General features: G+C 40.7%; 2 long non-coding RNA genes across 2 annotated transcripts; both read right to left on the reverse strand.

Annotated features, from left to right (window-relative positions):
* Positions 1–309: 309 nt before the first annotated feature.
* On the reverse strand, positions 310–3305 carry LOC133735676 (uncharacterized). The gene is made up of 3 exons (XR_009859211.1): positions 2534–3305; positions 1784–1859; positions 310–587 (listed from the first exon to the last, which is right to left on the reverse strand). It is a non-coding gene; the product is annotated as an uncharacterized LOC133735676 (long non-coding RNA).
* A 4378-nt stretch (positions 3306–7683) lies between these two features.
* On the reverse strand, positions 7684–10316 carry LOC133735499 (uncharacterized). Its single transcript, XR_009859064.1, has 3 exons — positions 9762–10316; positions 9012–9087; positions 7684–7965 (listed from the first exon to the last, which is right to left on the reverse strand). It is a non-coding gene; the product is annotated as an uncharacterized LOC133735499 (long non-coding RNA).
* Between the last annotated feature and the right edge of the window lie 2574 nt (positions 10317–12890).

Below are 12890 nucleotides of genomic sequence, written 5' to 3' on the forward strand. Positions count from 1 at the left end.
ATAGTTTAGTAGAAGTGTGAATGTGTTTCTACAGGTTTTGGGTAGTCCATTTTTAAGGGAGGTTCTGCCAAATTTTCGGTAAAATCCTTTACGAGTGGGCCCCTCAGGGCCACCTCGGATTTCAAGGTGAAATTTCGGGGCGGATCCTGTCATTTTCTTTAGCACTTCTAAGCGATAAGTGACTTGTTAATTGTTATGAGTGATTTTGAAGGGTTAAAATCAGAACAAGAAATATCTGCGGTTGAAAAGTAAGCAAATGAGATGTAAATAGAGGAATATCAGCTATATAGTGAGGCTCCTTGTCACGCCCCGAATTTTGAATAACAAATTCAAATCCGAAACATGAATTAATACAACTCACATAAATACAACCTGAATTTTTTTCTCAAAACAACCACACCTCACATCGCTCGATATTACATAAACCAAATCTCAAATTTGTTTATTACAGCACACTCTCACCAAATTATATTGCAAGGCTCAAATGAGCATAACTCACCTCACAATTACAATTGCTGTAAAACTAAAACAAATGCTCTAACCCGCACGATCACCGTCCTGATTCTCCTGACCTGCAGGATTACCCGCTACACAATTTGAATAGTGTACCGGGATTGCAACAACACAAACCCGGTAAGCTTTTGACAGCCCGTATGAGTAAACAAGGAATTGCACGATTTTAAAGTAACAATTCAATTTCAGTATCTCTTAGCATAATAATTGAAGTGCACAACGTCACTTCAAGCATCAATCAACACACGTCTCATCATGACTACTCAAAAACAAACAACTGTTTACTCAATATATACTCACAGGCTTATGATTTATTTATATAAATCATCCCATGCAGTATATTATACTTACAGGCTTATGATTAATTATATTAATCACCCCATTCAGTATATCATACTTACAGGCTTATGATTAAATATATTAATCATCCCATACCGTATATTATACTCACGTCTCAACATGACTACGCAAAAACAAACAACTGTTTACTCAATATATACTCACAGGCTTATGATTTATTTATATAAATCATCCCATGCAGTATATTATACTTACAGGCTTATGATTAATTATATTAATCACCCCATTCAGTATATCATACTTACAGGCTTATGATTAAATATATTAATCACCCCATTCAGTACGTATATCATACTTACAGGCTTATGATTAAATATATTAATCACCCCATTCAGTACGTATATCATACTTACAGGCTTATGATTAAATATATTAATCACCCCATTCAGTATGATGGCAGACAGACTAGAGCTCTAACTGAATCGTAGAGTGTCACCTTGGCCAAGGTTCACCCTTACGAAAATATTTGCCTCAAATCACTCGACTCCTCATTTAACTCATCTCAACGACTCAACTATAGCACTTTACTCAATTACTCTTTATCACACTCAACTCAACCTATAAGATAAATTATATCTTCTAGAGAGTAATGCTCGAATTGTAAATCAATCGCATCAATTCCACACTTCACCAAATACCACACATCCAATATATATTCCACGTAAATATATATATACGTAGTCACCCACACAAGAATGATCACTAATACCAACTATAGTTCACATGCATTAAAATCAGGAAATTCATTTTTATAGTTTAAATACATTTTACTTACCTATGGACCGTAGTCGATCAAGTCCATATAATTTAAAACAAATATTGATTTTCTTAAAACAGTTTCCACAAAATCACTATAGAATTCAATCACTGAATTTCGGTTCGTAAATGAACCATGTGCGATTTTACTCACCTCGATATTCCCGCTGCGTCTTCAATTCAACACAATACACACCGAAATCGCTCACCCAAGGGAGACCGTCAATCACCTAATCACACATGACCTTAACTTAGCCAATAACTCAAAAACATATTCAAACGACAATCCAACGGTCGGATCGAAATTAAATGATGATCCAACGGTCGGATCCTCACGGATCGCCCTTAGGATCACCCTCCAAAAATCATCACGAAAATCCAACGGTCGGATCTTCCTGAATCGTCCTTACTAACATCTTCACAAATTTATACGAAAATCCGACGGTCGGATTCTCACAAATCGCATTCCGAATCATCTTTTTACAAATATACGAAGATCCAACGGTCGGATCTTCGCCCATGACCACACAAAGTCACTGGGACAGTCATACGATCATCATATCAAAACTACAAATCCATCGGACGGTACGATCTCCACAGATCACAAATCGAACGATTGAAATCGATCGAAATCGTAAAATTCATAACTTAATCATACGATATCCAAAAATTGCGTATAATATATCGAAATGATCGTATTGAAATATAGAATCTAAAAATGCACAGAAACTATATTTTTGACCCCCGGAGGTGGCCGGAAAAGGGCCGCCGGAGTTAGTGGCAGAGCCGCCGCCGACCACCGCCAATGGTGTCGGGGCCGGGCTGCTCCTCTTCCTCTCATCATGCTTAACAACTTTCATAACTATCATGTAAGCTGAAAATGACCGGAAGTGGTTGAAATTACCTAAAACAGTCGAGGTGGCCGGAAAATTTCCAGAATCCGGCGAAATTTGCAGAATCCGGCAAGGCTTGATTTCGACGTCAAAACTTCAATTTCAGGCTTCGATCCCTTCTAGAAAGTTGTTAAGAACATCAAGGAGAACTCACTGGTTCAAGAATCAATCAAAACGATGCACTGCAGCTCGAGATATACCTATCAAAAGCTTCGGTGGTGGTGGAAAATTTCCAGAATCCGGCGAGCTCCGACGAACGTGAATCCGATCACTCCAGGTGCGATCCTTCTAGAATGATGATCAGAAGGTTGAGGCGAGTTCATCAAGCCAAGAATCACAAAGAAAGGTGGCCGGAAACTCAAGATATCGGCGTTGACTCAAAATCGAACTCAAATCGGACCAAGCTTGCCGCCGCCGCTACAGGCCGCGCCGTCGTGCAAGGCTTCCACAGACGTGTGCGCAAGGACCATACGAAGCCAATGGAAGAAGTTTGGTGAGGATCGGTGGCCGGTGGAGGAAGATATGGCCGGTGGAAGTTTGGAGGCGATTTCCGTCTTCGGGAGGAAATCTGCAGCCGGTTTCCATTTTTGGAAATTCTGAAAATATTTTCGGAAATTTCCGAAAATGGAAGCTTTATACTAAATTGGAAACTTTTTCAAAAAATCATAACTAATTCATACGAACTCCGATTTTTGCGTTCCGCATATGCCCGCGATCGTATCGACGAGCTCTACAACTTTCATGAAGGAAGTTTTCCCAAATTTTGAACGTATAAAAAGTCAACTTTCGCGAGCCCCTAAATAACGTCGTTTTCGAAAATTAATCGTTCGAACTAATTCCACAACTTCTCCAATCCTCGTACTCGCTCCCACTATCGTGAAATCATTTCTAAAAATCCACGGAATTTAATTTAGATTTTTCGGGGTATTACAATCCACCCTCCTTAAAGAAATTTCGTCCCGAAATTTAAGCGTAAGTCAATTCCTCTTGACTAAGGTTGACCTAACCATCGAATCTCCATCATTCCCAAAGTTGTAGTAATCTACAAAGCCACAGCCCTTTGTATAAAAATACATTCCTATGGCCACTAAATCCTTTCATCACGATGTAAATTCACAAAATAACTGCTCAACATCACTCCACATCAATTACACAAAATCATCACGTGGATCATCACATAGATCATCACTTAGATCTTCACAGAGATTATCTCATAGATCCTCACATAGATCATCACCCTGTACTGGCATACAAGCACAGTAAAGACTCCCACAAAGCGTTTCGCTACTCCATTAGCATCACGGTAAATCTCTATAGTAAAACTTAAGCATGCACTATTCTACACAACAATAGAGATGCATCACTCAAAACAAATCATCCCCAAAAGTACACCAATAAAATATGTCACCCAGTGATGATGACTTGGGCTTGCTCAATCATTGGGCTAAGCATTAGGGCTGGCCAATTGGGCCGAAGGAACCGAACCATCCACATTTCGAACCGGCCCAAACCAATTTGGGTTTAACATTTGGGCCTACCATTCGGGCCGAACAATTGGGCTTAACATTTGGGCCTACCATTCGGGCCGAACAATTGGGCTTACTATTTGGGCCTACCAATCGGCCCACCAACTTTCAGCTCGACTACGGTATGAAATTGTACATACCGTAGGTATACCGTATGTATGTATGCATACCGTATAGACCGTATATACATATGTATACCGTACAAACTGTATATATGTATGCATACCGTACAGACCGTATATACATATGCATACCGTACATACCGTATATACGTCCGTATATCAAGCATATACGGGATCCAAAAATATTTGTAAGAGGTAAGGTTCGAACTCCCGACCTCGAACACGAAGGTTTTGCTCCCAACCACTGAAGCAAGAGCTGCCTTCATTAATATATGCTCACGTGTTATATTTATTATGTCATAAGCGACATAAATAAAATAACGGGGGAGGCAAGGTTCGAAACCTCAACCTGCTGCACGAAACCTTTGTCCCCAACCACTGGAGCACAAGCTGTGCTTAATATAATGTGTACAAATGTTATACTTATTATGTCATAAGCGAACATAATAAAAATAAACGAGGCAAGGGTCGAACCTCTGACCTCTTGTACAAGAGCTTTGCTCTTCAACCACTAGAGCACCAGCTGCTCTCGTTACTATCCATGCAACTCCTTTTATTTATTCTATCATAAGCGATAGAATAAAAACAAACTGTCGGTACACTCCACGTGCCACGACACGTCTCTTCCGTGATTTACGGAAAGCAGATCACTTTCGGCGAAAGCTGTCTGCCACAGCATCTCGAGATTCGCTCGGTCCCCTTACACGCTCTCCACGCGCCAACAGCTTTTCCGTGTTTTCGGGTGACTTTAATCCAACGCGTAGATTGAATCTCAGAGATCGTCCATCCAACGGTGGAGATCTGCTCACCTTGTTCTATAAATAGGTGCATTCTGGAGAAAAACTGTTCACACCAAAGAAAAGAAATTTTCCCCAGCCATTCTCTCTCAAACTCTTTAGCCTTCCTCTCGAAACTCAAATCTTTTCTTCATCAATTTCAATCCTTCTCCTCCCGATCTTCTCTTCCATCTGGTAGATTCAATCTCTTCTTTTCTCTGAACTTTCAGATCTCCAACACCACTTCATCAACTGCAATCCTTCGAACAACAATCTCCCTCAAACACTCAACATCATCGTTCTTCAATTTTCACTTCCTCTCAACCCATCACCATGGAACCACGAACTCTGCAACTAATGGAGCTACAAACCCAGCAACAAATCGAGGATGGAGGAAACAACCAAGCAGCCGGGAGTAGTGCCAACACGGATTTCTGGCGAAGCCGTACCAGGTGGATTCCTACTCCAGATCAAATAAGAATCCTCAAGGATCTTTACTACGACAAGGGAGTTAAGACCCCAACTACAGAGCATATTCACGAGATCTGTCTCCAGCTGCAACAGTATGGACAGGTTGAGGGCAAGAACATTTATTTTTGGTTCCAGAATGTCAGGGCTCGAGAGAAGCAGATGAAGAGGTGCAATCAGGCTGCTCAAGTGCCCGTGGGAACTAGTTCTACTGGTACTGGTGGATCCATTGATATTAATTTTGGGTCCACTAGTCCTACTGGTGCTGGTGGATCCATCGACATCAATTTTGGACCAGCTGGTGGATCCATTGACATCAATTTTGGGCCACGGGTCGACTGCAGTGTTGACCGGTATTCCTCCTCACCCTTCAACACTAATACTAGTACTTCCTCCTTTGGCACAAAAGGAGGACAAACTTTCATGGAACAGCGAAGGGAAGATCACCAGGAGATTGAAACTCTTCCTCTGTTCCCCATGCACGGTGAGGACGTCCTTGGTGGCCTGAAGACTACTTCCGAGGGAGGTAGCGGCTATGGCTACTATTCCGGTGGCTCAGGCGGCTACAACGGTGGCTCTCACGTTTCTCTTGAGCTCAGCCTCAACCCATCCGGAGCTACTGATTAGGCTTAGTATAGCGTAGTTCCAATTTCCTTTTTGTAATATTAAATCAATAAGATGGTGTGCATGTTTTCTTTTCTTTTTGTTTAACCAACAACAACACCAAGGATCGAACCTTGGTCACCCAATACTATTTTCAAAACCATAAACAACTCTACTGCACACATCTTTCATAATGATGCAATAAAAACAATCACTCAAAAAGAATCCAACAATCAATTAAGTCGCATCGAGGTCTAGCTAGTATCCTCTGAGTCAAACCAAACACAAACAATTTCATCGATAGGATTAGGGATTTATAAAGCTAAACACATCCTGAGTTAGCTAGGAAAAACCCACGTCTTTAGAGTTACTCTTACAACTCTTATAGAATCTCGATAATTCCATCTATCAATTGCTTCAACAAAAACTCACCACAATTCAATCCCTAACATTTAGCGATTCAGAAATCGAATCAAACTCCATATCACATAGTAATTCACTTGAACCACTATGGATACCTAACAAAGTCACTAAAATCAATATCCGAAATTGCGTTTAACTATATCACCTAAAATCAATCACCAAAGGCACACACTCTCATCCAACATCATTCACAAGAACTGATTCTAACTCTCCCAATTAATTACACCAAAATCAACTCCATTGCAAAACTTTAAGTGTCCCGCCTACTTAAACTTAAAACACACAACAATTCAAATTCACTGCAGTCCATCTCCATACTATGATCCAAAACTTAAGAAAACTAGTTCACCACACAAAGGCCACAAAATTCAATTTCATTCACTTGAACAAAACTATATTCACAAGTCACGGTCAGGTCATCAACCCATGGTGTTCAAATGAATAAATTTCAAATCCAGTTTTCCTTGTGAATCGTAACGTATCGTTCCAAAATGATGCAAGCAACATCAACCACGTATATAAGACACATCTCGCGAACTCAATTCAAATTCCGAATCACCAAAACTACTACTAATTCCAATTCTACCAACAATCCTGATTCTGAAGGAATTATAGTACTCAACGACAACCCAAAACAATGGTCTCTCATCTCTAACCATCGAGCACAAAATAAAATTCTTGTCTCGCACCTTAAACCCTGCTTAACAACTTACAAGCACAAGGAAGAAGTAACCACAATAATTTCTTCCCTAACCTCAACCCTACTAACAAACTCCACAAGGACATCTCATTACAAAACAATATATTTAATCATTGATACGTACATCCCATCCAAAAACATCTGTATATCCAACTTAAGAAGGAAAAATCTCTATCAATTTATACTCGTATCCAACCTAGGTACATGCATAGGTCAACATCATGCCTTCAACCAAACACTTCTACGTACAAAAGAAACTCATTTCCATAAACAATCCTCACCGACTCATCAGAGTTAAATCCGGAGGTTTCCATTCCTCGAAGATTGCAACTCTCGGAAGCAAAACTTATTCTAAAACGAACCTACAAGACAATTCTACCGTCCTACGGACTTACACACTGTCTAGACCCCATACTAAGACATACCCAATGATTATACCAGTACCGAAGAGTATATGATGGGGATCCGCTGCAGACGGGCCATCACTCGGGGAGTACTGATTATCACCAAATATGTACCTTACGCTTTGATACCAAACTGTCACGCCCCGAATTTTGAATAACAAATTCAAATCCGAAACATGAATTAATACAACTCACATAAATACAACCTGAATTTTTTTCTCAAAACAACCACACCTCACATCGCTCGATATTACATAAACCAAATCTCAAATTTGTTTATTACAGCACACTCTCACCAAATTATATTGCAAGGCTCAAATGAGCATAACTCACCTCACAATTACAATTGCTGTAAAACTAAAACAAATGCTCTAACCCGCACGATCACCGTCCTGATTCTCCTGACCTGCAGGATTACCCGCTACACAATTTGAATAGTGTACCGGGATTGCAACAACACAAACCCGGTAAGCTTTTGACAGCCCGTATGAGTAAACAAGGAATTGCACGATTTTAAAGTAACAATTCAATTTCAGTATCTCTTAGCATAATAATTGAAGTGCACAACGTCACTTCAAGCATCAATCAACACACGTCTCATCATGACTACTCAAAAACAAACAACTGTTTACTCAATATATACTCACAGGCTTATGATTTATTTATATAAATCATCCCATGCAGTATATTATACTTACAGGCTTATGATTAATTATATTAATCACCCCATTCAGTATATCATACTTACAGGCTTATGATTAAATATATTAATCACCCCATTCAGTACGTATATCATACTTACAGGCTTATGATTAAATATATTAATCACCCCATTCAGTACGTATATCATACTTACAGGCTTATGATTAAATATATTAATCACCCCATTCAGTACGTATATCATACTTACAGGCTTATGATTAAATATATTAATCACCCCATTCAGTATGATGGCAGACAGACTAGAGCTCTAACTGAATCGTAGAGTGTCACCTTGGCCAAGGTTCACCCTTACGAAAATATTTGCCTCAAATCACTCGACTCCTCATTTAACTCATCTCAACGACTCAACTATAGCACTTTACTCAATTACTCTTTATCACACTCAACTCAACCTATAAGATAAATTATATCTTCTAGAGAGTAATGCTCGAATTGTAAATCAATCGCATCAATTCCACACTTCACCAAATACCACACATCCAATATATATTCCACGTAAATATATATATACGTAGTCACCCACACAAGAATGACCACTAATACCAACTATAGTTCACATGCATTAAAATCAGGAAATTCATTTTTATAGTTTAAATACATTTTACTTACCTATGGACCGTAGTCGATCAAGTCCATATAATTTAAAACAAATATTGATTTTCTTAAAACAGTTTCCACAAAATCACTATAGAATTCAATCACTGAATTTCGGTTCGTAAATGAACCATGTGCGATTTTACTCACCTCGATATTCCCGCTGCGTCTTCAATTCAACACAATACACACCGAAATCGCTCACCCAAGGGAGACCGTCAATCACCTAATCACACATGACCTTAACTTAGCCAATAACTCAAAAACATATTCAAACGACAATCCAACGGTCGGATCGAAATTAAATGATGATCCAACGGTCGGATCCTCACGGATCGCCCTTAGGATCACCCTCCAAAAATCATCACGAAAATCCAACGGTCGGATCTTCCTGAATCGTCCTTACTAACATCTTCACAAATTTATACGAAAATCCGACGGTCGGATTCTCACAAATCGCATTCCGAATCATCTTTTTACAAATATACGAAGATCCAACGGTCGGATCTTCGCCCATGACCACACAAAGTCACTGGGACAGTCATACGATCATCATATCAAAACTACAAATCCATCGGACGGTACGATCTCCACAGATCACAAATCGAACGATTGAAATCGATCGAAATCGTAAAATTCATAACTTAATCATACGATATCCAAAAATTGCGTATAATATATCGAAATGATCGTATTGAAATATAGAATCTAAAAATGCACAGAAACTATATTTTTGACCCCCGGAGGTGGCCGGAAAAGGGCCGCCGGAGTTAGTGGCAGAGCCGCCGCCGACCACCGCCAATGGTGTCGGGGCCGGGCTGCTCCTCTTCCTCTCATCATGCTTAACAACTTTCATAACTATCATGTAAGCTGAAAATGACCGGAAGTGGTTGAAATTACCTAAAACAGTCGAGGTGGCCGGAAAATTTCCAGAATCCGGCGAAATTTGCAGAATCCGGCAAGGCTTGATTTCGACGTCAAAACTTCAATTTCAGGCTTCGATCCCTTCTAGAAAGTTGTTAAGAACATCAAGGAGAACTCACTGGTTCAAGAATCAATCAAAACGATGCACTGCAGCTCGAGATATACCTATCAAAAGCTTCGGTGGTGGTGGAAAATTTCCAGAATCCGGCGAGCTCCGACGAACGTGAATCCGATCACTCCAGGTGCGATCCTTCTAGAATGATGATCAGAAGGTTGAGGCGAGTTCATCAAGCCAAGAATCACAAAGAAAGGTGGCCGGAAACTCAAGATATCGGCGTTGACTCAAAATCGAACTCAAATCGGACCAAGCTTGCCGCCGCCGCTACAGGCCGCGCCGTCGTGCAAGGCTTCCACAGACGTGTGCGCAAGGACCATACGAAGCCAATGGAAGAAGTTTGGTGAGGATCGGTGGCCGGTGGAGGAAGATATGGCCGGTGGAAGTTTGGAGGCGATTTCCGTCTTCGGGAGGAAATCTGCAGCCGGTTTCCATTTTTGGAAATTCTGAAAATATTTTCGGAAATTTCCGAAAATGGAAGCTTTATACTAAATTGGAAACTTTTTCAAAAAATCATAACTAATTCATACGAACTCCGATTTTTGCGTTCCGCATATGCCCGCGATCGTATCGATGAGCTCTACAACTTTCATGAAGGAAGTTTTCCCAAATTTTGAACGTATAAAAAGTCAACTTTCGCGAGCCCCTAAATAACGTCGTTTTCGAAAATTAATCGTTCGAACTAATTCCACAACTTCTCCAAGCCTCGTACTCGCTCCCACTATCGTGAAATCATTTCTAAAAATCCACGGAATTTAATTTAGATTTTTCGGGGTATTACAATGAATTACCAAACCAATCAGCTGTTGAAGTGTCAAAAACAATCAAAACCAAAGCATGCTCAACAAGACAGAGCTCAGGATAAGGATTCCCCGTACAGTTCAAATGGAGCTCAGAGACACCATACAACTACATACAACTCTGCAAAATAAAGCCAATAGACACATTGCCATGGTGCAATGTAGCAGAGACCAGACCTGTGTTGCCATATTACTAATGTAATTAAGATCAATCAAGTGTCAATACAGAGACGAATTGCAATAGGTCCATTACAGCCTTCACTAGGCACTCTAGCTTGTATAATAGACACCAAATTGTAAAGTTCACGTATTGAATGAAACACAGAGTTCCCAAACAAAGTTTAGTCATTCAACCATGCTTTTACTCTATTTATTTATGCATTTCTATCAACAACAACAACAATAGGCATAGCACCTTTACTTTGAGAGACATGTACCAAAGATTTGTTGAGCGCTATAAGCAATAGCTAGTAGCTAGAAAGGAACAACTCGAACCTCATTTGACAACTAAGCAAGTAAGCCCTTGGCAGTGGTTTCTCGTTGCACTCCGTGTTGGACTGGTTTATAGCCGCCCTTAAGCATCGGTTACATTCATCTCCATTAATATCAGAAGTACATTGAGCAAATCCATATATTGTTTCAGCATCACTGATTTTCACTTCCCCTGTAGCAAAACTGAGGTTTCCACTACCATAAGCAGCGTTGCCAAAGATACCATCAGCCAACACTGATCATTTGAGACGGGACTGATCCATATCGGACGGATGTGGTGGATTGCAATCATAATGTCCAAAAGCATGGTCTTCAACTGAGGAAACATAATAGCCTGAATATCTTAACAGACAATCCTCGTACCTTACAATATCTGCTCTATAATGGACGCAGGTGGGAGTGAGATATCCGACTGCAGAGCCAATGCAATCACAGCAGTCTTGCTGGGTAACAGGTACTAAGAAGCCCTGGACAAAGGTACTGGCCATTCACATTCTGAATGCCTGTTCCAGAAGTGGAACTGTAAAAGCTGGATTTATATGTTTTCAAGGCGTGATTCTAGACAAGAACAGCAATATTGTATTGAAATAAATTGTTTGGGGATTCGTCAAAGCAGTAAAATTCTTCTGGGTCTGGGCAAAAAAGATGTACATCTAGCAGCAATATACAAGAAATGATTGCAAGAGCTAAACAGGTTTTTGTAATAACCTCGTTAGAGGATTAGAGGAATAATACGATCCTCGTAGGGAGGATCTCATGATTGCAGTACGACCTCGTTGGAGGAATAATACGATCCTCGTGGGGAGGATCTCATGATTTCAGCAGACCATGCCATCATTTATCTCTCTCTCGTCCGAAAGCATCATTATCTCTCTCTCTCTCGCTCGACCGACACCAGAACAGAGCAAAGGCTCTCTCTCTCTCTCTCGGCCGAAACAAAACCAAAAACAGAGCAATCTTCATCAACTCATCTCTCCCACCTCAGGCCACCTCAAGGCACCAGACCACATCCCACGCTCTCGCCTCGTCCTTTCTCAGCTTCCAGTGGCATCCTTGCACCGCAACACGGCCGGCAGTGGCGGTGGAGGACACGGTTCCGTTTTGAGCTCGTTTTGGTTCGATCTCGATATCTTGAGCTACAGGCCACCAATTCTCTTGATTTTTGGCTCATCGGACTCGTCTCAAGTTTATGAACAAGCACCAAGAAGTACCAGACCTGGGTAGAAAGATTTCACGTTCGTCGGAGCTCGACTTGTTCTTGATCGAAAATCAACCCTTTGATCGATATTTCTCGAGTTACAGACCACATTTTTCGGTGATTCTTGAACCAGTGAGTTCAACTTGAGTTTCTGAACGAATATCCAGAAGGAACCGGAGCGATTTGTTGAAGTTTTTACGTTGATCGGAGCTTCGCCGGTTTCTGGAAAATTTCCGGCCACACCCAACTGTTCTAGGTAATTTCCGACCACTTCCTTTCGTTTTCAGACTTCATGCTAGTTAGTAAAACGGTTAAGCTTGTTGAGATGAAGAAGGTAAGCCCGGCCCCGACACCATTGGCTGTGGTTGGCGGCGGCTCTGCCACTAACTCCGGCGGAAATTTCCGGCCACCTCCGGGGGTCAAAAATACAGTTTCTGTACATTTTTAGATTCTACATTTCTATACGATCATTTCGATATATTATACGCAATTTTTGGATA

Source organism: Rosa rugosa, chromosome 3 (genome assembly GCF_958449725.1).
Source record: "Rosa rugosa chromosome 3, drRosRugo1.1, whole genome shotgun sequence".
NCBI classification, from domain to species: domain Eukaryota; kingdom Viridiplantae; phylum Streptophyta; class Magnoliopsida; order Rosales; family Rosaceae; genus Rosa; species Rosa rugosa.